General features: G+C 35.8%; 1 protein-coding gene across 3 annotated transcripts in view; it reads left to right on the top strand.

The window, feature by feature from the left end:
• The window catches only part of Tafa2 (TAFA chemokine like family member 2), a 464,602-nt gene that overhangs the window by 396,967 nt on the left and 42,409 nt on the right, over positions 1-25,226 (top strand). The window contains exon 5 of one of the 3 annotated variants that reach the window (XR_011365012.1): positions 15,025-15,272. The exons of the other annotated variants lie outside the window; for them this stretch is intronic. The gene's annotated coding sequence lies outside the window, so the exon portion shown is untranslated. The remainder of the gene's footprint in view (positions 1-15,024; positions 15,273-25,226) is intronic. 3 annotated transcript variants of the gene reach the window in all.

Below are 25,226 nucleotides of genomic sequence, written 5' to 3'. Positions count from 1 at the left end.
CCAAAGGCCAGAAGAGGGATTTCACATATAAAAATACAAAAAAATGAGGCTGTAGTAAGAGCTTGAATTAAATTGAAAAGAATTTATGATTATCATCAACAAATAATAATACTGAAGGGCTTGAGGCACGACTTAAGTGGTAGTACACCTGCCTTGCTAGTATGAAGCTTTGAGGTCAATTTGAATCTTATGACATTGAATACATATTTTAAATTTTAGTAATATGTTAAATTCATGAAACACTAGATCTGGAAGCACTATGTATTAGTTTCAGTTAGATTAGCCATTCAGTTGAACTATTATCTAAGATACAAAATTCAAATCGCCAAATTAACCAAAGATCCCAAAATCTTTATAGTTTTTACTAAGCCTTGGCACTGCAATTTGTATAATGTTTAATATTGACCTCTTTAATTGCTTAGCTATCAATGTACCTTTTGCTTGCGATGTTTAGTGTTATGGCATTTTGCTTCTGTTGAGTAGTGCTGTTGACTTTCCTAGATTGATGAGATTAACCCAAAGTCGATAAAGGCTTGCTTACTGTTGTCCATTTTAGCTTGATCTTTTATTGCTTATCTTTTTTTATGACAAACATACTTTTACCCTTACCTTGCACCCCCTGTTCTCTTCCTGATCCTGATAAAAGAGCAGTGAAACCTGGGATTGAGGAGGGAAAATTCATTTTAGAAGTATGCTTGGAAATAAATGGCTGCAATCTCTGATTTAAGGCTCTTCTTTAAAATACTCCTGACTTAAAATGATTGCTGGACAGAGTTGATTTCGTCAGCTGGTTTCTGGGATTCTTACACTCAGATGATTTTATTTTCCTCTGAAATAAACAAATTGGAAGTTTCTCTAAGGATACTTTGATGTCAGAAGAATTTAAACAAGTATGCTTAGGAATGTGAACTTCAACTTAAGTTACAATTTAGAATCAGTTTGTGAGTTTACTGAATATCTGGCCAGATAGTCAACCACTGTTTGTGTTGAAACTTCACAAATAAAATGATCATGTTGAAAGTACTTCTGAAGATATAATACAAATGTTTGACATACTCGTTCAGATGATAGCTTCAGGGTTTCTGAGATAAATTGTGAGGGAATACCCATATGAAGAAAGTTAAGATAAAGCAGTTAACAGTAATTTTCAATGAATTCATTTTTCATTCATGTAATAATCTAACAATACCCTATGCAACAAATCTCTACCCATCACTTTATATACTAAAGGTGAAATAAATATTCATAGCATGAAATAAAAGTATTCATGAAAATGGACTAAAACATTCAGAGATGATAGAATTATTTTTAGTAATGTGTCACTAAAGGGTTGAACCTTTCTAAGGTTAATGAAAATTCTGAGAATGAGACATTGGCTGTATACATCAGATAATTTTCAGTTCTCTATTTTATCCAATACCCTATCTTACACAATTCTCTTTTTACCCATAATGACCAAGGGAATTCATTTTGCAAAAAACCTAGTATCATCCTTTCATTTCTTCTGTACGGTGGTTCTCTTGGCCTAGCAACTCTATAAGATAGAGCATATCAACTTTATGATGAATGCTTAGGGAGAATGCTTGGCTTTTTTTTCCTGTCCTGAGGCTTGAACTCAGGGCTTGTGTACCATTCCTGAGCCTCTTTGTGCTCAAGGCTAGCACTCTACCACTTGAGGCACAGTACCACTTCCGGCATTTCCCAAATAGTTTATTGAAGATAAAAGTCTCATCGACTTTTTTGCCTGGGTTGGCTTTAAACTGAAATCCTCAGATCTCAGCCTCCTGAGATTAAGGTGTGAGCCTCCAATGCCCAGTGAATGCTTGTCTTTTCCAGGCAACTTCTGGGTTACATTTTCTCTGAGAAGGCTAGGATATTAACACTATTTCCTTGTGTCTGATTACAGTTATGTGTGTCTTATGAACACTTCACTTTTCTATTATTTTGTATAGCTTTTGCTTTGGGACAGGCCTTCTTGATTCTTCCAGGAAGCTTCATTCTTTTCTCTTTTCATCTAATCAAAAAGGGTAGCTCATATGCCCAAACTAGGAAGTAGAATCGCTATTCAAAATACAGATGCCACCTGCCTCTTCACAGGTTTTACAAGAAGAATAGATGTATGGAATATCCAATAGTGGGTATCTGTTTCAAACTTCCCAAGGAGAAAAATCAAGAAGTATTGTAGGTAGTTCTTAGTCATCAGAACATCTTTTATGTTCACGAAGAATATAAAAGACTATACAACTCCTAAGTTGTATATTCAAATACATACACACATATACAGTATATACAAAAACGTATTTATATTAACCTATCTAATTAACCTTTGACCCAGCCAGAGTGACCAAATATTTAATCAAACATTATTCTAGATGTTTCTGTGAGGCTGAATAATATTGAAATTTATGCTGGTATACTTTGGTAAGGCAGATTCTTCTTCCTCATATGAGTAGAACTCATTTAATCAGTTGAAAGCTCCAAGACCAAAGGAATGACCTCCCTTTGGAAGAAAGGACATAGTGGATTTTTTTCCCCTGAGAAAAATTTTATTGAGGCAGTTGATATACTGACAAATGAGGAGGGAGGGGAAGGAGGGGAAAAGGAGAGGAAGGGAGGAAAGGAGAGAAAGGAGGATTTGGGGGGAATGATAAAATATTTAAAGGCAAGCACCCAGTAACCTACTCCTCCAACTAGGATCCACTCTTTTTTTTTTTTGTCAGTCGTGGGGCCTGAACTCTGGGCCTGGGTGCTGTCCCTCAGCTCTTCAGCTCAAGGCTAGCACTCATAGAGGATTTTTAGTCAACTTTCTTTGTGTGGGAACTGTCACTCTGTCTGGAGTTCCTCCCTGCAAAGCCTCTCCCTATCAGATTTTGGACTTAACATGCCTTCACAGCTGTATGAGCCAATTTCCTAAAATATAATCTCTCATATTCACCATATATATATTTGTGTACATATGTAATTTATGTACACAATCCTGTGGGTTCCATATAGACAGCATTAAACAACTCTGGGTCAAAAGTTACTTAGAAAAAATGGACCCTTTTGAACTCATATATAATTTTTTCTTGACATTGTTCCTATAATCATTTGCATGGAATGTACCTAGTATTAAGTACTGTAAGTAATCAAGGGATTATGGAATAAATACAGGATGAAGGGAATAAGTTATATGTAAATGCTATATATAAGGTACATCTTTCCAGTGCTTTTGGTTTCCATAAGCGGTCCTGAATCTATTCCCCTACATATGTCAAGAGACAAATGTAAACATACAACACATAATATGAATATATGCCTATGTAATATGCCCAGACACATGCATGTGTATATATTTTTATGTATATACACATAAGCATTTTATTGCTTCTCTGTTTAGGAGGATGTTGACTTTGCATTTGGAGTTTTTAACATTTGCAACAGTATTCAAAAGTGAATAAAGATGACCCTAATGAGAGTATTGGTAATTACTAGTAGTTTCTGTGTGTGTGTGAATATGGGGTGTGTGTGTGTGTGTGTGTGTGTGTGTGTGTGTGTGTGTGTGTGTGTGTGTGTGTGTGTGTGCATGTGTGTGTGTGCATGTGTGCATGTGTGTGATTATGTATGTATGAATGCCAATACTGGTGATGAAAAAGTTGATGCTCTACCACTTTAACCAAATCTCTACTTCTAGTTTTGGAGTGGCTAATTAGAGATACTGAGTCTTTTCTGCCCAGGCTGGTTTGGAACCTCAGTCTTCACATCTCCTGAGTAGCTAGGATTATATTCATGGGCCATTGGTGCCTGGCACAAAATAGCTTTATTTTGTTGGATGTCCACTATTGTCAGGTACTGTGCTATGCAATTTAATTAAATACCTCTAACAGTTACCATAATTAAAATTATAAATCATCCTATTCCTTTGTGTAAATGAGGAAAAGAAGCTCAAAGAAATTAAGTTGCTTTCCTAAAGTTAGATAAATAGTAAGTATAGAGTCAAACACAGATATTTCTGATTCCAGCGTTTTGATTCTTTTCAATTTAATATTACATCTCGCAAAAGAATGTAGGCACCATGTGACTATGATAGCATGGATACATTTCCACAATATTTTCTCAGAAGGTTTTGACAGGCATGATCATCATGTGTTCTAGATGTGTTATAATTTACTTATCCTTTCAGCTCTGAAGCTTTCTTCATTGCTTCTAAGTTTTGGCAAGTATAAAGAAAGCTGCTACAAAGATCCATGTACATGTTTTGTGAACATAGAACTTTAATTAATTAATTTATTTTTTGTTAGTCATTGGCCTGGGCGCTGTCACTCAGCTCTTCAGCTCAAGGCAAATGCTCTACCACTTGAGCCATAGTGCCACTTCCAGAACTTTTAAACTTTTGGAGAAAATACTAAGGTGCATAATTGCAGGCTCATACTTCAAGAGTGTATATAGCTTTAGGTTACATACTCCTTATTTTATCTATAAGATTCAAGATTAGTTAGAGAAGGGAAGTGTTTGAGAAGATAAAAAAGGCAGCAGGCAATTCAGGAAAAGATTCCTTTACTAAATGTTCTATATCTGAAAGAGTATACATTTTTATCTAAAATAAAAAACATGCTATTATAGAAAAAAATAATCTTTTTTTCTTATATCAAATAAAGCAGAGCTAAGAATTTTCATAAATACATTCTGGAGCATTGTGCCTTCACCAGTGAACCTTAGTGTAAGGGCCACAGTCTTTTTCCTTGAGAACAGACGCATAATCACGATGACTTATAGGGATTTACATGAAAAATATTCCTCTAAATTGCTGATGACACCAGAATGGCTCCAAAAACTCAATTGGATTTGCTTTATAAACTCACAATGGATACATGCATTATCTATCTATCTATCTATCTATCTATCTATCTATCTATCTATCTATCTATCTATCTATCTATCTATCTATCTATCCCATCTGCCTGCCTACTTATTCCTATCTAGCTCATGAGTCCCATTTTCTTTAGATGGAGAATATGTTCTGCCAAGAAAGCCTTCAGGGATGGTATAGTAATTATGAATATAGCTTCTTGAGCCAGAATGCTTGGCTTCACATACTAACTGTACAGCTTATTATTTCCTGGCCTTGGAAAAGAAAAGACAGTTTATATCTATGCTTCTTTTCAGCACATCTGTGAGATGGGAAAATAATGTATTCACCACATAAGCTCTTTATGGATTTAAGTAAATTCCTGGCCAAGTATAAAGGCTATGTGCTCCTTAAATACATAAATCAAGCAAGTCATTCATACACTAGTAAAATTGTCTAATAGTCTCCTAAATAAAATATAAGCATTATTACTTGACAATGGTCACCCTTGTTAAATAGATAACTACATGGAGGTATTACTTGATACAATTTCCTATCTCTGTTCATATTCAAACAAATAATTGAAAGAAAAAGCATTGATTTACTGGAGATTGCACTATATGCAGCTCTTGCTTTCTGAAATAGCCACAAAAATGCAACCTATCTAGAAACCATAGAACTGAACTAAATAGATCTCACTTTATGTAGTAGTCACAGAATCTGTGTTGTTGTACTTACCAGAGATGGACCAAGTGGGAGCTGTTGTACTAATGAAATATAAAGGTGCTTTTCCAGCTTGTATGCTGCAAGAGTGTAAATGTTGCTTTCTTTTTGGAAACCAGCAGCCGTTGCTTTTACAAGCTATATCTCTTGAGGACTTATTGGGCCCACAAACTGAAAAGAGCAGCTTGTGCTTTTTTTTTAGTGACCCTTGTAATTGTTGACCTTTATTCAACGAGTATTTATAAGGATGGTTCAAAGACAGCCTCATAAAAATACCTCTTTGTGATTTAAACTGTTGTGTTAAGTAGAAGGAGAGGAGTCTTATGCTATGACTATATGCTTTTTGTGCCTGCTTTTTAATTTTAATCTTAACGTTTTGTAGGATTTTGCCTGCAGCAATTTAAGATGAGGATGGCCTGGTTGGTTACTGTAGCAGTAAAGGGTTGTTTTATTGAATGCTAAGTCTTCCTTGCCCATTTTGCCATTAGTAATACAACATTAATGTTCTTACTAAATCACAAAAACACCAAGCAGAAACTGGTGCAGAAAGTGTTTATAGAGATTCAGCAATTAGCACGGGCCAATAATTCCTATTTATGGAATAACAAATAAAATCTAAGTGATTTTTTTATTCCTTACTACATTTCAACCAAGATATGTTGCAATAGATACATTTTTGCCTTTAGGAAATTAAAAATCTTTCATTAGATAGTATGCACACAATATTCCTACTTAATAATCTGTCCTGACTCTTGTATAACCTTTGAGAATAATGCAAGATTGTTCTCTAAAGGATACACAAAGCACTGTAAAGGCAATAATAGTATCCGAATGCCAGAAATACATTCATAATTAGATTTCACATTTTTGTTATGGCAATGGAATAATAAGGATACTCTTAAAGAGACAAATTTACTCTTTTGAAAATATTCCAAAATATGGCTGGACAGTATTTGAGTTATTGTTTCTCATATTCTTACTGTAAGCACAATTGGATTTATTCTCCATAGCAGTATGATGAAATAAGGATTATCTCCATTCATTGGTTAGAAATGGAAGAGGATTGTGGTATACAAAAATAGGGCCATGAAGTTAATAAATAGCCAAGTGAGGATAATTTTGTCATTAAAGGCACATAACCCCATGCTCTTAACAATTACACAATGCTTATTGCCTTGCTGATACTTTGAAAATCTTCACCATCATCACTAGTAGGTGAACATTAAGGCTGACCATGCATCATAGTTAACTTTTAGTTGTTACAATATATAAAGGGAGAATTTAGAAGAAATTGAAATATGTATTTTTTTCAATTTTGGACACATAGGAAAATTCCAATGTAACATATTCTTTTTTTTATTAAATAAGTTTTTATTGTGAAAATTCTGTACAGAGGAGGGGTTACAGTTACATGAGCGAGGTAATAAGTACATTTCTTATCTTCTTGTATGCATTTTATACCTGAAATTGGACTGAGGTGAACATGAGTTGGTAGGCTGCACTTGGAAAAATCCAAATTTTTCTCAGGAGGAAGATTATGGCTCCAATAGGTCCACACTTTTGCAAATATGGCACTTAGCATACACATACAAATAGAAGACCAACTTGGGTGGGAAAGGGGGGTGGGAGGGAAAAAAAGTGGGAGAAAATGAGGGAGGGGTGATATTGTTCAAAAAGAAATGTATTCATTACCTGCCTTATGCAACTCAAATAAAAATTAAAAAAATAGCCGGTGCCGGTGGCTCACGCCTGTAATCGTAGCTACTCAGGAGGCTGAGATCTGAGGATCATGGTTCAAAGCCAGCCCAGGCAAGGAAAGTCTGTGAGACTCTTATCTCCAGTAAACCACTAGAAAACTGGAAGTGGTGCTGTGGCCCAAGCGGTAGAGGGCTCGCCTTGAGCTGAAGAGTGCAGGGACAGTGCCCAAGCCCAGATTTCAAGCCCCATAACTGACCAAAATAAAATAAAATAAAATTAAATTAAAAATTAAAATTAAAAAAATAAAGAAAATTCCATTATATATATATATATATATATATATATATATATATATATATATATATATCACATTTTCTTCATCCATTCATCTACTGAGGGGCATCTGGCTTGGTTCCATATCTTAGGTAAGGTGAATAATACTTGCATAAACATAGCTTGTCCAGCTCTCTTGGGTAGGTTGTTCCACAGGGTAGCCTACTTTTTTTTTGTCGGTCGTGGGACCTGAACTCTGTCCCTCACTTCTTCAGCTCAAGGCCATTGCTCTACCATTTGAGCTACATTGCTTCCAGCTTTTTCTGTTTATGTGGTGCTGAGGAATCAAACCCAGGGCCTCATGCATGCAAGGCAAGCACTCTACCTATGAGCCACCTTCCCAGCCCGGGGTTACTTACTTTTAACGACTTACTTTTTACCTAGAACAGTGCCTGCCATTTAATAAACACTTTATAAATAGTAGCCAAATAAATAAATGTAGGAACTGGAAACACAAGACCTGTATTGCTGAGTTTGAATCCCCCCAATGGTGGTTCCATTCCTCATATCATCTTGATTTACAGGCATGTTTGGGTCTGGGGTGTTTCACTTAGTTTATCTAAAATTCAGTTTCCTCCTGTGAAACTGAGAGGAATAATAAATAGTGGCAAAGGCTACCTAGTGGTGGTAACAATAAATAGCCAAGGGGTATGGCTCCCAGAATACACTGAGGGTTTTTTTTTAAATTTTTATTGTAAAGATGCTGTACAAGTGGTTACAATTACACAAGTAAGGTATTGAGTGCATTTCTTATCAAGCATTATTGTTTTACTCCTACTATCCCTTCCCTCCCCTACCTCTCCCACTCCCCTCCCCCCCAGGAAGTTGTAACGTTTATTTCCAACAAAGTGTCTTGTGAGTATCATTGTTGCAATGAGTCATCCTTTGTCCTTGTTTCACATTTTGTTATTCTCCTTCCCCTCCTCAAATTAGATAAATGTATATACAAAATGCAGGGTACCAAAATCAAATACAGTGACAGCAGGGGATATATAGGGGGAAGAAGATGCAAAACAAACAAAAGAAAATCACAGAGTACATTAAAAAACACACAACAAAGAAAAACCTCTTGTGTCTATACCTTGGGGTTCATTTCACTTGACATCATCTTATATGTTATATGTACATAGTTTTTGAACTTTTCTGCTCATCTGAGAAAATTATCTTAGATGTATACTAATTATTGCACATAAGGGAAAACATGGGACCCATATTTCTTTGGGCCTGGCTTACTTCACTTAATATGTTTTTTTCCAAGACTTTCCATTCCCTAACAAATGGAGTGCTGTCATTCTTTCTGATGGAAGCATAGAACTCCATCATATATAAATATATATATAGTATATAATATATATAAATGTGTGTGTGTGTGTGTGTGTGTGTGTGTGTGTGTGTACCACATTTTCTTGATCCATTCATCTACTGAGGGGAATCTGGGTTGGTCCCATGTCTTAGCTATAGTAAATAATGCTACGATAAACATAGTTGTGCTAGTAGCTTTAGTATGGTCTTGTTTGTGATCATTTGGGTATATGCCCAGAAGTAGGATTGCTGGATCATAGGGGAGCTCAATGTGGAGTCTTGAGGACACTCCATACTGTTTTCCAAGTGGTTGAACAAGTTTACACTCCTAATAACAACCCAGTAGTGTTTCCTTTTGTCCACATCCCCTCCAACATCTGTTGTTATTAGATTTCTTGATTATAGCCATTCTAACTGGGGTGAGGTGGAATCTTAATGTTGTTTTGGTTTGCATTTCTTTTATGGCCAGAGAAGGTGAGTATTTCTTTATGTGTCTATTGGCCATTCTTGTTTCATCTTCAGAGAAATCTCTGTTTAAGTCTTTAGCCCATTTACTAATAGGGAAGTTGTTTCTTTGAAGATTTGTTGTTGTGGTATTTAAGCTTTTGAGTTCTAAGTATATTTTAGATATGAAGTCCTTGTCTGTTGTATGGCTAGTGAATATTTTCTCCCAATCTGTGATATTACACTGAGGGTTTCATTCATAAGTGTGAGCTAAGATGTCAAATGCTACCAGAAATTACTGTATGAAAAACCAAAGCTATAGAGGATAAGGAAATCCCAGATTTCTTTGTGGAACAGTCGCTTGCCTTCTGACAACAGATTCTACACCAGGACTTTGTAATATTTTTACAAAGCACAAATCAATTTCTCTTTTCCTTTTAAAATACTGATCTTTAGACATGGGTCCGGGGTGGGGGTGGGGCGGTGGAGAGTGTAGGAGTGACAGGTCAGGTATCCTGTGTTGTAAATATATAGAATGTATATTCTCTGGGTGTGTAAAGTAGGCAGGGGTTGAATGCCCAGTAGTATTAGGATGGTGGTGAATCAATCATTTGGATTTTTTGTACTGTTTTCCATTAGAGAAAATTGGACACTATTTCACCACCATACCTGATGTCAAGTGAACATGTAATTCCAAGCTGCAGGGTAATTGTTGTCACAAAATATTCCACAAGAAATTTTTCCTGACATCTATTTATCAACACTATGAAAATTACACAAGAGAGGAGGGAAGTATTTTTTTAATTTAGGATAATTTCTAGCTGAAATATTAACTGTAATGAGTATGCTAGTATGAACCTTGATGCATCCATTTGGACATTTTCCATATCCCGAGTGTCTAAGCTAATACCAATTAAGGCATCACAGATTGCTTTTATCTTCTAGCATTATTATTTTCATGAATTAATTTTATCTTAAAAATCAGACCTCCTCCAAGTGAGAATAAATTTAAATATGTGAGGTATAAAAATGAAACTGAATGTCAGGACCCATACCTGACTATAACTTCAAATTCTGAAAATAAAGAACTGTGAAAATAATCCTAAAAGAATTAAAAATGAAGGAGTTCACCACGATCAAACAGGATTCATTTCAGGGATGCAAAGCTGGTTCAATATATGCAAATCAATTAATATTATTCATCACATCAACAGAAGCAAGGATAAGAACCACATGGTTATCTCAATAGATGCAGGAAAAGCATTCGACAAGATCCAACACCCCTTTATGATGAAGGTTTTGGAAAAATTAGGAATCCATGGAACATTCCTCAATACAATAAAGGCTGTATATGACAAACCTACAGCCAGCATTATACTTAATGGTGAAAAAATAAAGCCATTTCCTCTTAACTCAGGAACAAGACAAGGATGTCCACTCTCTCCACTTCTCTTCAATCAAGTACTAGAATGCCTAGCTATAGCAATAAGACAAGATGCAAACATAAAGGGGATCCAAATAGGGAAAGAAGAAATAAAACTCTCCCTCTTTGCAGATGACATGATCTTGTATTTAAAGAATCCCATAGACTCCACTCCCAAATTACGCAAGCTGATTCAAAACTTTGGCAAAGTAGCAGGTTATAAAATTAACCCCCCAAAATCAATGGCTTTTCTGTATGCCAACAATGAGAAAAGTGTGGCTGAAATTAGGAAAGCAACTCCATTTGTAATAGCCCCTCAAAAAATAAAATACCTAGGAATTAACTCAACCAAAGAAGTGAAGGACCTCTATGATGAAAACTTTAAAATCTTGAAAAAGGAAATCAAAACAGAACTTAGAAAATGGCAAAACATCCCATGCTCCTGGATTGGCAAGATTAACATCGTGAAAATGGCAATACTTTCCAAAGCTATCTACAAATTCAATGCGATACCTATCAAAATTCCAACCTCATTCTTCAAGGAAATAGAAGAGGCAATCCAAAAATTCATATGAAACAATAAAAGACCCCGAATAGCAAAAACGCTCCTCAACGGAAAGAACACTGCTGGAGGAATATCAATACCAAATTTCAAACTCTACTATAAAGCCATAGTAATCAAAACAGCTTGGTATTGGCATAAGAATAGACTTCAGGACCAATGGAATAGAATTGAAAACCCAGAAATGAACCTACAGCCATCTAAATGAACCTATAGTCATCTAATCTTCGATAAGGGAGCTAAAACAATAGAATGGAAGAAAGACAGCCTCTTCAGTAAATGGTGCTGGCAAAATTGGTTAACGACTTGTAGAAAACTAAAGCTAGATCCTTATATATCACCCTGCACCAGAATCAACTCCAAATGGATCAAAGACCTCGAAGTCAAAGCAGACACTCTGAAAACATTACAGGATGGAATAGAAGAAACCCTAGGTCTCCTTGGCTCAGGCCAAAATTTTCTTAATAGAGACCCAGAAACACAACAAATCAAAGAAAGGTTGGACAAATGGAATTGCATGAAGTTGCAGAGCTTCTGCATGGCAAAGGACATAGCTAGCAAGATCAATAGAAAGCCCACTGATTGGGAGAAGATCTTCACTAGCCATACAATGGACAAGGGTCTCATATCTAAAATATACTTGGAACTCAAAAAAATTAAATCCCCCCGAACAACAAATTCTCAAAGAAACAACTGCCCAATAAATAAGTAGGCCAAAGACTTGAAGAGAAATTTCTCTGAAGAAAGAAGAAGGAAGGCCAATAGACACATGAAGAAATGTTCAACCTCCCTAGTCATAAAAGAAATGTAAATCAAAACAACATTGAGATCCCACCTCACCCCAGTTAGAATGGCTATAATCAAGAACTCTAACAACAACAGATGCTGGAGGGGATGTGGACAGAAGGGAACCCTACTGCATTGTTGGTGGGAGTGTAAACTTGTTCAACCACTTTGGAAAGCAGTATGGAGGTTCCTGAAAAGACTTCACATAGAGCTCCCCTATGACCCAGCAATCCCACTTTTGGGCATTTACCCAAATGTTTACAAACAAGACCACACTAAAGCTACCAGCACAACTATGTTTATTGCAGCATTATTTACCATAGCTAAGATATGGAACCAGTCCAGATGCCCCTCAGTAGATGAATGGATCAAGAAAATGTGGTATATATACACAATGGAATTCTATGCCTCTATCAGAAAGAATGACATTGCCCCATTTGTTAGGAAATGGAAAGGCTTGGAAAAAATTATATTAAGTGAAGTAAGCCAAGCCCAAAGAAACATAGGTCCCATGGTTTCCCTTATTTGCAATATCTAGTAAATGTATGAGTCAAGCAGAAAAGGTCAGATAATGTGATGTTAGGAAAATGAACCCTTAGATATGTATTTTAATGTTTTTTTCTTTCATGCATGTGTTTCTAACGCATTTATAAGATTATTTCTTTGTTGCTTTGTATGTCCCTTCCCCACAGTATAACCCCCACTTTCACTATATTTGATGTCGGTATAATTTGTGGAGAAGATGGGGAAAAACCAGTTGTTTAAGGATACAGGTGGACCCGTTGCAACTATGAGAAGTACAGGTTGTCATGTCAAAAACGAACTTTACAACTTTGGTGTGTTGGTGGGGGAGTGGGGGGAGGCTGGGAAGGGATGTGAAGGGTAAACAAAGGAGGAGGCTGCAATGCTTGATAAGAAATGTACTCAATATCTTGCCTATGTAATTGTAACCCATCTGTACAGTATGTTCACAAAAAATTAAAATTAAAATTAAAGATTAAAAAAAATGAAGGAGTTGAGTTTTCATTCACCTAATCATTGATTCCCTTTGCTGATTATGGAGAATCCAAAAATCTAGCTTCCCCTTTCTAAAAGTACTTGTTACTTTTCTTCTTATATGCATCATTCATTTGTTCTTTCATTTGTCCTTCTATAAATATATATCCATATTTAATACTTAATTTAATAACCATTAGGAATCATTGGACATCTTTCATGTTCCTGGATTATTGCTTAGTCCTCAGAAAACAAATAGTACCCTCTTTTATAATACCTCATAGTGACAGAAATGAAGAGGTTATTAAATAATCATAATATAATGAAACATTTTAAAATAGTGTGTGAAACATCTTCTGGCTGGATGAATCATGAAGTCATGGCACATTTTTTAGTGTTTGAAACAAGGGCAGTGCAGGCAAAGGTAAATGCACCCGGGATATGGCAACATGGAAGGGAATAGCTCCTATGAAGAGTCATTAGTTGAGTCCTGAGTTGAGTTGAGAATCTGTATTTCTGTGGAGGCCTTGCTGCTGGGTGGCTTGGGGTCTAAAAATGAAGGACTTTCTATATCATAATCAGGAATTTAGATTTCATTCTACTGTAGATGGCTTGTCTTAGATCATGGTGAAAAAGAGCAGGGAGGAACTTCAAAGTTCAGGGCAAGTCCGGAAGCAATTGCAGTTGTAGAAATAGAATAAGGCCTTTATTAAGAGAGTGACTAACAGAGACACAGAGCAGGAAGCAGATTTGAGAGAACACTAGAACTCAATTAGTGATAAAAATGTTATGCTATTTTTAAAATATTCAGTAGGGGGTGTATGGATTAAAGACCATTTCATCCCCCCGCCAACTCCCTGTTTTTGAACAATGTAAAGAAAGTAGAAGTAAACAGTTGTTGTATTTATTTATCTGTTCCTTGTTTTTTGACACAAGGCCCTTTTCAAAAGTACCAAATATCTTTTTTTATTATGATATGATTTGTCTTTCCTCAATGACTTTACTTTTCATTTATTCTACAAAAAAGTTCTGCTATTTATTTCTAATTACTATCTCTTCCCTCCATAAGATTTCTAGCATGCATTATGGCTATTCATATTTTCCTCAAATTACTATTCAAATATTTCAAATTTAAATAGCATGTTTCAATATTTCTGGAGTACTTTGAGAAAGAGAATATAAAGAAAACTTTTGAAGTTTATATCTTAAAAAATGTCAAAAATTTCAACAGAACAAATGCTATGGATCCCATTCAAACTGTGATGGGGGGTAACAGAATTGATAAGGAGTAGAAAGCAGTTGGAGTGAACAGTGAGCATCCATGCATGACTAGACCTAACCCTTGCTAAAATGAGCTGATCTCATTTACATGCCTTAATGTGTGTACGATTCAAGTTTATGCCTCAGAAGATTATAAATTATTGTAGGCATGGACATTCAGACATGCCCAAGAATGGCTAAGAATGTAAATACTGAATCTCTACATTGTACACAATTTTATTCCCACATTCCTATTCTTTTATGTGAAAATAACTATTTGTTGGTTTCTTTGTACTTCTCACTTGAATTTAATGAAACTTTTTCCTTTGTGTGTGTGTGTGTGTGTGTGTGTGTGTGTCTGTGTGTGTGCAGAATGCTTCTCAATATTTATGAGAAATGCTTACACTCTTTTTTTTCTTCAATTGCTTATAAAGCTGTTTGTTTTAGGTCTCAGTTATGAGTATGTGTTTCTCTGAAATTAAAAATCATAACAAGTTATAATATTCCAAGATAAATAGAGAGCTAACCTACTGCAAGGTTTGTTGGCAATGAAAGAAGTTACTATTTTGCTGTCCTTCTTTGCTTGCTGAAATGTTCCCTTTTCCCAAGGTTGCTTCCTGTAATAATCTTTTTGAACAGAGGAGTACCTGACATGTGTTTGTTCCTTAGGCAAACGTGTAAAACTCTTCAAGTTCGAATGGAGAAGTAGAAAGAGAAGGTTTCTGCTGTGCCTGGTGACAATTTTTGATTTTCCACATTGAAAAGTATTCAGGCTCCACGTTGGAGCACTAGTTGTGGCGAATCCTCTAGAGTTGGTCGGATTCTAAGGAAGGGACAGAAGTTTCCTTAAGAAGTAAAGATTCAAAACACCTCCAGAAATGAGTTCCTGTCTCGGTTTATTTCTCCCAGAGCAGCAGGTGTGTACACCATGTTAACAGGATTAACTGTGACCTACTATTTCTCATAGCTTCTATTAGTTCTAGGTGCATGACTTAAAGAGAAGACAATGAACTTGGTACAGCATTAGAGAACAGAATGCACAATACTGTCTTAGTGGTAAATGAAGAAAACCATGGGTTATCTTCAATAAAAAATGGGGAGGGTACCAGTATTTGCAGATAGGAGGTGCATCCAAAGAACTGTGTTCCACAAAAAGTTAATATACTGTGATTGATAGACCTAATACTGCCATGTACAATGTCTCTGTAGTATATTGCCTTCCTGAGATCAGGAAACATGTAATAAAAAAGCCCCGTATATTCCTGGATCCTATCAGCATCCAGTTGGTTTATTATTTGGATACTAGCACGAACAGTGCTGAGGCATAAGTACTTTCATTTATCAAGACTGGGTCCTTACCTAACGGTCCATTTTTTATAGATATTGGAGTTACCTATATTAAATATTATATCATGTGTGCAACTAAGTTATCACAGTTAAATAGACTTAAAGGTTCACATTTCGATAATCTTTGGAAATTTAAGATTATAGAATTGTTATATTGTTAGAGAAGTCCAGGGAGGATATAGCTTAGAAGAAAATCAAAGCACACTGCATAGTGCTCATCACTGACTATAGTGCACAAGCTTAAGAAAATGGGTTTGAGTTTTTATAACATACAGAATGGGAATTTCTTTTGTCTTTTAAAGAATAACCACATATTGAATGGTCATTATTAAATTTAGTTGTCTGGAAGAAGGGAGGGATGGAGAGGAAGAGTATTTGGCTGCTTCCAGCATTTTCCAAAAAAGTCTCAATATTGGTTTTCCGTTTACTCGAGTTACATCAAGTGCATTTTAAAGTTACAACAACCATATGATTCTTTTTGACCAGTATCTCAAGGAAAGATTCTTACTAAGAGCCCTTTGCATTTATAACTCATACCAACCAGGAAGTTAAGAGAAAATGCTCTTAGTAATCCTTAAGTGACTAAAAGATAATGTCTTCTAAGTCTCAATTCTTCTTCTGCTCAAACTCAATTTATCATAAACTTGCTTTTAAGCACAAGTTTTGTAGCTTACTTTTTCTATCCTTCATCCTTAATGAAGCTGGAATTCTTGAAGAATTCAATTATAGACTAGATTTAAACTTTTAAAGTAAAACTTTGCTACAGAAAGTAAATAAAAACTAACAATCAAACTATTCTTTTCCAAAGAGAGGTGAATCTCAAAAATAAAACTAATGCTGGGTGCTGATGGCTAATGCCTTTAATCTTAGCTATTCAGGAGGCTGAGATCTGAGGATCATACTTCCAAGCCAGCCAGGACAGGAAAGTCAATGAGATTCTTCTCTCCAAATAATGGAAGAAAAAGAGGAAGAGGAAGAAAAAAGAAGAAGAAGAAGAAGGAGGAGGAGGAGGAGGAGGAGGAGGAGGAGGAGGAGGAGGAGGAGGAGGAGGAGGAGGAGGAGGAGGAGGAGGAGGAGGAGGAGGAGGGGAAAAAGAAGAAGGGAAGGAAGGAAGGAAGGAAGGAAGGAAGGAAGGAAGGAAGGAAGGAAGGAAGGAAGGAAGCAAGCAAGCAAGCAAGCAAGCAAGCAAGCAAGCAAACAGGCAAGCAAGCAGGCAGCAGCAGGTGGAAGTGGAGGTCTGGTTCAAGTGATAGAGTGTTATTCTTAAGCTGAGGTACAGTACCCAGGTCCTGAGTTCAAGCCCCAGGACTGGCACAGAAAACTACATAGAACAAATATCAAATTTAGTAGATACACTATATTGCAACCTAATTTAAAACTCAACTATCTATAAGTGTTTGAAAAATGCTTATTTATAGAATTTGTATCTATAAATCTACTTGTATTTTCTTCAGACATTTAAAATGATTACTTTCATCCAGGAGCTAGTGACTCACACCTGTGATCCTGACTACTCAGGAGGTTGGGATCTGAGGATTATGGTTCAAAACCAGCCCAGGCAGGAAAGTCCATGATACTCTTCACTCCAAAAACCAGAACACCAGAAGAGGAGCTGTGGCTCAAAATGGTAGCGTCTAGCCTTGAACAAAAAAGCTGAGGGACAGTGCTCAAGACTGATTTAAAAAAATGAATCAAATAAAAAGATTACTTTCTGGTCTTAAGAATTTTTGTTTATGTTTTCAAAAGATTTGTCTTTACTCTGAATATTGCTGCCTTTTACCATTGTCTTAAACGGTTATTGAGAGTTTCCTTCCTATATTTTTTTCTTTTTTTAATAGTTTTTTTTCATCTACAGCAAACCAAAAGTGCATTGCCAGAGGGTCCGGGGAAAAGAAGGAAGTGTTGTGTCTTAATAAATTCTGTAAAATCTCAACGGAACTTATTAGCTACCCAAAGACAGAGCAGAGAGTTCTTTGTTTTCCTAACTGTGAATGTCACTCACACAGAATCATGTCTGTTTCTGAGTGTATGGATGAGCATAAATGATGTTGTCACCATCATCTGCTGCCATGAGTCATGTAGGAGAGTTCATGGCAGGCATACTGTACAGCTTTCAAAGTTCCAAGAAATAATACAGACCCATCTGTTCCAAAGATTCAGCTCCAGTGGAGATCCTCGTTTCCACAGCCCAGGAAGCCCAAAGCCAGATGCTGTATTTGTGTTAAGAACTCAATAGTTTCTGCATTCTAATACAATGATTAGGTATGTTAGAAAAATGACGTCTCCTGAGTGGTTATTGCACTGTTGAATTTAGAGTGATCAGGAAAAATCTTTTCCCATTTGAAAGTAGTGTTTTCTAAGGAAGAGTTGTGGGAAGAACGGAACTTAAAAGGAGTTCTCTAAGTCCAACTGACTAGCTTGGAAGATAAATGTAGAGATTCAGAGGGTTTCTAGTCTGGGGAGGCAATACTTGAGTTTGAACTCAGGGTTTTATGCTTGCCAGGCAGGCACTCCATTCTGGAGCCACACTTTTAGCCTATCAAAGAGTAACTTGTCCAGTGTTCTAAATCTGGTAGGCAGACGCCCTGGTATGAAACTCTGGTCCCCTGAGTAGTAGCATAATGCACCCTCTCAGACCTGTCTGGTGCTCAGATTCTCTTCTAGAAGCACAGCAAGATTATACGCCAAGGCCAAGGCATCTTCGCTTTGTCTTCTTTTACAGTGGAACTCACACTGAGTTATACCTAATGGTGATCAGTTCACCACAGGAATGTCTTTCCTGTTGTTTGGGAATGAGACTACCTTTCCACTCACCTTAGGCTGTGACATTTTCCAAGAGTTTATAAAACAGATAACTGAATAGTTCAAGGTCATTTAGGACACATGCGGATCCTTGCCCAAGAGTTAAACAGATCGCAAATATTAACATAAATGTTTATGGCAATCCGGTATCATAAATTGTTTTGGAAGGAGAATTAAACAGTTGCATTGCATGAGAATGCAGTGGGTTTTATGGGGTATGGAAATTGTATGCCTCACTGCAAAAGTAAAATATTGGCTTAACTTTTATGTAGATGAGTGTAGTTATGAAGTTGATGGTATGTTGCATACTTTCTATTCTTAGTTCCCCATCTACATCTGAAAGCTGTCTGGCCAACTTGTTTGATTTCTATCCCGCATAGATCAGTGTCTTTCATTTTGTGATGTGCTTTGAGACAGGACAAATGTGTTCATGCACAGCTACAATCAACCTAACAGCAGCTTTTCTTTAGCTTAATTAAAAAATATGCGTCACTGAAGAATAATAATGTTTTAACTGCACATGAAGTATACAAAAAATGAAGTAAGAACCTCACATATGTAACCGTAACCCCTCTGTACATCACCTTGACAATGAAATTAAATTTTTAAAAAATGAAGTAAGAGCTTAATTCATGTGCTTGGAGAGCTACATTAAGAAAATATATTTGCAGCAAACAACAAAATTATACACCAAGAAAGGAAGAAAAAATTGTTCAAATCAGTATTTCAGATTATGAAGATACTCTGTTCATGTTTCCTTAATAGAGTGAGTTAAATCTGTTGAGTATTAAGCTTGAAATGGTGTCTATTTGTGATGCTGTAAAGTAACTGTATTATGAAGATTGGACACAATCTGCATTTAAACCTGCTTCCTTTCAGAAATATTAATATACTTCTTTGCTTCTAGTTGTTTAAATGAACATATTCATTAGTCCAAAATAAATGTTACCCTAAGAACAGGTGTACTTTAGTTTAAGAAAAAACCTCTTTTGTTTAGAATGAAATTGATTGGAAAGCCCATGATGTGTTATTTATTCTACTACTTGTGGGTACATAACTCATTTTATATTCACCAGGACATAAATGTTGTTTGTTAGTTCCTCCTAACAAGATTTTAATGTCCATATTACAGAATAGAATGTGTTATTTTGTAAATTAAGCCACTATAAGATTCGCATTGATGTTGTGGAGATCTGGCAGTGATTTCACAAATTTGTGCAGGCTGAAAACTGAACAGCTGAGACTCGAAATAATTGTGGAGAGCCCAATTAAAGAAAAACATATCAGAGGAGCCATCGACAGAGAATAAGGGAATTTGCATATTTACATTTCCTTCTGACACAATCACAGCACATTTTTTTTTTTTTAGAGCCTAGATAAATTGCTGTGCTGATTTCCTTAATGTATGTCCTATGTGCAAAGTGTGATGGGAGGGGGCCAATGGGGGAAAGACAAAGAGTCTAGTAACACAGGCTCAGAGACGATGAGGGCTGAAACAGAATCCCATGCATTGTGATGGGGATAAAAATGCACTCGGATGTGAGCAGTGGTTGTTAACCTGAGCATCATTGCGAAATACATAGCATCGTCCTCAATTGTATTCTTAGCTCATATGGCCCAATGATGCACGAAAGGGTAGATTTCCTGCCTTGTCACCATCTCAGGCTAAGTTACCGGCATAACCAGCCAGTGATACTTGGTAGCCTGATCCCCCAGCAAAACCTTTTAGCCACTACTTCCTGCTAAACCGTCCAGAAAAGATATCGCTTCTTCCAATGCCAGTCAAAACAGTGTCACATTCTTGGTATGTGACTTATTATTAAGAAGTTTATGGGAAGAAGTGATGAGCTGCTAGTTTACCAAGCAGAAAGTCAACTTTAATTAAGTTAATAACTGTACATAAACAAGTAATTCCACTTTCCCTTTGGTATTCTGTTTGGAAATGGTTACTCCTAGGACCTGATAATTGTTTTTTACAGTGGAATGCAATTTTTAAAAAAGATATGTTTTTTATTGTAAAGATACTGTACAGAGGGGTTGCAGTTACATGAGTAAGGTAATGAGTACATTTCCTGCAATTTTAATTTAATTTTTAATATATATTTTTTGTTGTAAAGATGCTATACAGAGGGGTCACAGTTACATGAGTAAGTTAATGAGTACGTTTCCTTTCGACCACCCGATAATTTAAAAGACTTTTGCTGGGACAGGCTCTTTGCATGGATTATATAGTTCATCCATATTAGCAAAGTATGAGGCCGGGTAGTAATATCTCATATTGGATGGAGACTCTAGTAAAGTAAAAAAAATAATTTATTCAATTTAGTTAGTGTTAGTTAGTGATAGGGCAGGGGTTCAAACTGAGGCAGTCTGCCTACAGACTCAAGCTGTTTGTCACTATAATATACCATCTCCCACTAATAACCTAGCTATCAAGACTTCACAAGGAAAAGATGAACTTTAGACTCTATAGATGCATATAATCATTTTAGGAATCTTTATCTTTGGGGAATGAATAGATACTTGAATTTCCTTCCAGCATTTTAACTTGAAGTTAGGAAGACAATATTTTAGAATGTTTGAAACATAAAATGAAACAGTATAAATTATTGACAGTTTCAAAATTTAATAAACACATATGCTATTTACCTCGTCTTAATTTTTATTTTAGATTTGTGAATAAGTTTGACATGATTTTTGAAAGACTTTTCTGAGAAATCTAATCAGGGCCCTATAATAAATTTGTTGAATTGGCTTAAGTAGATACTTTGACCTTAAAGAATCAGTTCTTGACAATGATACCCACAGCATAGTATATTGGAAATGAAATTTACAACTTCAGGTGGTGGGGTGGGGTGGAATGGGGAAGGGTTTGGGAGGTGGAGGAGGGAAGGGATAGTAAGACAACAAGGGAAAGGGTAATGATGATTGACAAGTAACCTACTCATTGTCTTACTCCTGTAACTGTAACCCCTCTGTACACTATTTTTACAATAAAAATGTATTAAAATCTCTCAAAAAATAAAATCTAAAAAAAAGAATCACTGCTTAAAAAGTGATTAGTAGTTGGGTGCAAGTAGCTGACACTTGCAATACTAGCTTACATGAAGTACTTGTATAATATATATATATATATATTAATATATATGCACACATATATGTATGTTCGCATATATATAACATGTATACATGTTTGTATCAGCAGATTAATTTCTTCATCCTGGTGAAACATTAGAATTATAATTTTGTAGTTAGAACTGGAGAAGCTGTTTTTGTAATTACTGTTATTATTATTGTTATTTATTATTATTGCAGTTACATTTTACAAGTTTGTTCAGTGTTCCAGCAGTTAAGCATACCAAACTGGTTGGAGCTCAGAGCACACAAATAAGTTTACATAAAGAACAGCTGTGTGTGGCATATGAAACTCAAATATAGCCATAATAATCAAAGGACCATTTCTCTCCCTCACGCAGTAATTTATATCTATTGCCCTTAGAACAAGAAGTCAATGTGCACTTGTAGTAACAACTGCTATTTCTTATCCTTTAAAATCAATTTCATGGCAATATCCTACTTTTAGCTACAAAAATCTTGCTGAAAATCCTCCTTAGAAGGTAAAATGTTCACTGGGTCTTCTAAAAACTACAAGTTGGGCTGGGAATGTGGCTTAGTGGTAGAGTGCTTGACTATCATGCAAGAGGCCCTGGGTTTGATATCTTAGTACCACATAAACCAAAAATAAATAAATAAAAATTAAATCATAAAACTGCAAGTTGAATGAAAAGAGTATATAAGTTCTAAAAATGTGGCAATAAATGCATTGGTGTCTTAAAAATTACTCTTTGAAATGTTTGATTGTAAAACATTGCTTAAGTACCTCTTGCCATACCAAGGCATTCCAGCTTGTAGTATATAAAAGGTAAAATAGCACTTAATTTGTTCTCTTCCCACTGAACACTGGAATTTAAAGTTTGTCACTTGGAGTTACTGAGAATAGAAATGATGAAATGGCTGAATTTTTAAAATTAATTTTAAATAACCACATTCATTTTTAACATACTATTTGGATCTTATGTATTAAATGATTTATATTCAATTGAAGATTACTTGCTTTGACTTAAAAGACATGTAGTTGCAATCGGCATAAAATAATTGGATTAATTTCAAGTTAAAGAAATAAACCTTTGCTGCAGATTTTCTTTAACTTTCTTTACATGACTTATTTGAGAAACTTATTTTAGCATGCTGTTGTACGAAAAACTGGATGGTCTAAATAAGGCCTACAAGTCCTTTTTCGAGACAGCCTCTAAGGCATGCTTTCTAGAAGAAACTTTATGCTGTTCACAAGTTTAACATCTAAGCATCTGTGAAACTAATCAGCTATAACAGGTTTTCCTTCAGTCATTCATCAAGCCTAGTTTCATACTTCCAGAAGGACTTCAATTCATCAACTTGATTTCCCTTAGTTCAGTACAGTCAGTTCAAGTCCCTGAGTTAAGGTTGAGACATTAATCTCTTGTTACATTATTTTGTTTGACACTAAGTTAGTGTTTTCACAAACCTTGGCATTATTGTGCAGTTTTTCTTTTCTTAGAAGTGGTATCTCTACTCTTCAACTCACTACCATTATTGCCTATTTTTTGGCCCACATAATCAGTAGTAGTGTCATCTGAATTTCTACAACAAAAATTTGGTGATAGTGTGCTATATTTGGTATCATTCATTATATTAATAATATATTAAAATGTTCAACTCATTAAAACTATATTGTTGGGCTGAGAATGTGGCTTAGTGGTAGAGTGCTTGTGTTGCATGCATGAAGCCCTGGGTTCAATTCCTCAGTACCACATAAACAGAAAAATCTGGAAGTAGCTCTGTGGCTCAAGTGGTAGAGTGCTAGCCTTGAGCACAGAGAGGCTCAGGGACAGTGCTCAGGCCCTGAGTTCAAGCCCCATGACTGACAAAAAAAAGCAAAACAAAAAAACAAAACAAAACAAAAACCAAAAAAAAACTATATTGTTGGTTTTTTCCATTTCACTTGTTATAAATCTACAAGTAGTTAGGGATGGTGCTAATCCATGCTCATATGTTCATTTTCTGCTTTGTATAAAGGAAGTCACGTCCCTAGTCTTTGAATTCCCTCACTGTCTAGGCCTTTCAGTTGGCTGAATGTCTCTCTGTGAAATTCTTTCAGTCTTCCTAGACTGTTTAGGATTCATGCATTAAAAAAATGAGTACTTAGATTGCCACTGGTGGCTCATGCCCTGTGAGACTCTCCAATTAACTACCAGAAAACCATTCCTGGCCTGTGGCTCAAAGTGGTAGAGCATTAGCTTTGAGCAAATAGTCTCAGGGACAACTCCCAGGCCCTAAGTTCAAGCCCCATGACTGACAAAAAAAAGCAAAACAAAAAAACAAAACAAAACAAAAACCCCACATTTATGTCAGACTCTTTTCAGTGTTGGCAAAACTAGATGTTTTCATAAACATTTAATACTTGGTCCTCCCAGCAGCACTGTGGACTTAATAAGACAATTCTGGGTGACAGAGTTTGTACAGAGTTTGCAGGGAGTATGTGGTTTGTATTACTACCACACTGATTGAAACCCATTGCTCTGGATGCTAAAGTACAATGTATCTCCTGATCAAAATCAAATAATCAAATTGAAAACAGATTGTCTACTTCCATCTGATATTAGAATGATTTTCGCTCTACTCATTATCTTGTAAAATATGCTGTAATCTTTTAAGACTAGTAATCTAGGAATGTGGCCTAAACCGTGAATGTGAGCAAAAATTACTGTAATTATTCTGTCCATGCTTACTCTTTCAGTTGTGTTTAAATTTAGTTTCTTCTAGCAATTATTTTAGCTGATGGAAACATTAGCATCATAAAATATGCATTTCAAATATACATTTAGGATTCTCATTTCTTCTCCAGTAAATGAATTATATTCTATTTTCACATCTGTGTATATATTGTTTTTTTCTATAGAGACCGAAAATTTTGTTATTGATGTAAGCCTTCAGTATTTTTCTTGTAAATTATACTGCTTATTTTTCAAACTTTATAAAAATAAATCTTTAATATATAAATAGCTGAGACAATTTCTCCATAGCTTTATGCAAAGCAACAGAATCAAATCTTTAGCTTGGAATGAGGTACATGATGCATCTACTATAGTCATCAATAGATGACTTAGAATCGGTGCTCCATATGGCTCAAGACAACCTCAGATCCTCATTTCAAGCCTATCTTGTTGCTCCAGCTGCTAGCACTGAACCCATCATAAGACTAAACCACTCATTCTCTTCTCTCCATCCCCTCTCACCTGCTTTTCTTCTTCCAGCACTAGTATAGAAATATGTTTACTAGTATAGAATTATGTTTCAGATTTTGTCCGCTAATAAGCAATTTTTTTAAGTTGGTGAATTGTTTGCAATCAAAAGAAATCAATGTTGGTATTCAATCAAGTTTATGGAGAACATTTTAGTAAAAACATAATGCTTCTGTGTTTATTACTATAATCACCAGCTGCCCTCAGCAACCTGTGACATGATATCTGTGGAGATAGGAATATTTCTTTCTATACACTTCTTACCCTGGCCTTCAGTATGGATGTCCTTCACAGAATGTATGTGCAATGACCACTGACTGCTGATAGAGCAGTGGTGGGGTTGCTTATTGGCCTGAGGAATCTCCTGCTCCCAGAATCTAT

The sequence above is a fragment of the Dipodomys merriami genome, unplaced genomic scaffold (assembly GCF_024711535.1).
Source record: "Dipodomys merriami isolate MVZ:Mamm:240054 unplaced genomic scaffold, mDipMer1.0.p SCAF_10, whole genome shotgun sequence".
NCBI classification, from domain to species: domain Eukaryota; kingdom Metazoa; phylum Chordata; class Mammalia; order Rodentia; family Heteromyidae; genus Dipodomys; species Dipodomys merriami.
Note: the sequence above shows the minus strand (reverse complement) of the source record. Positions and strands in the feature narration are given on the sequence as shown.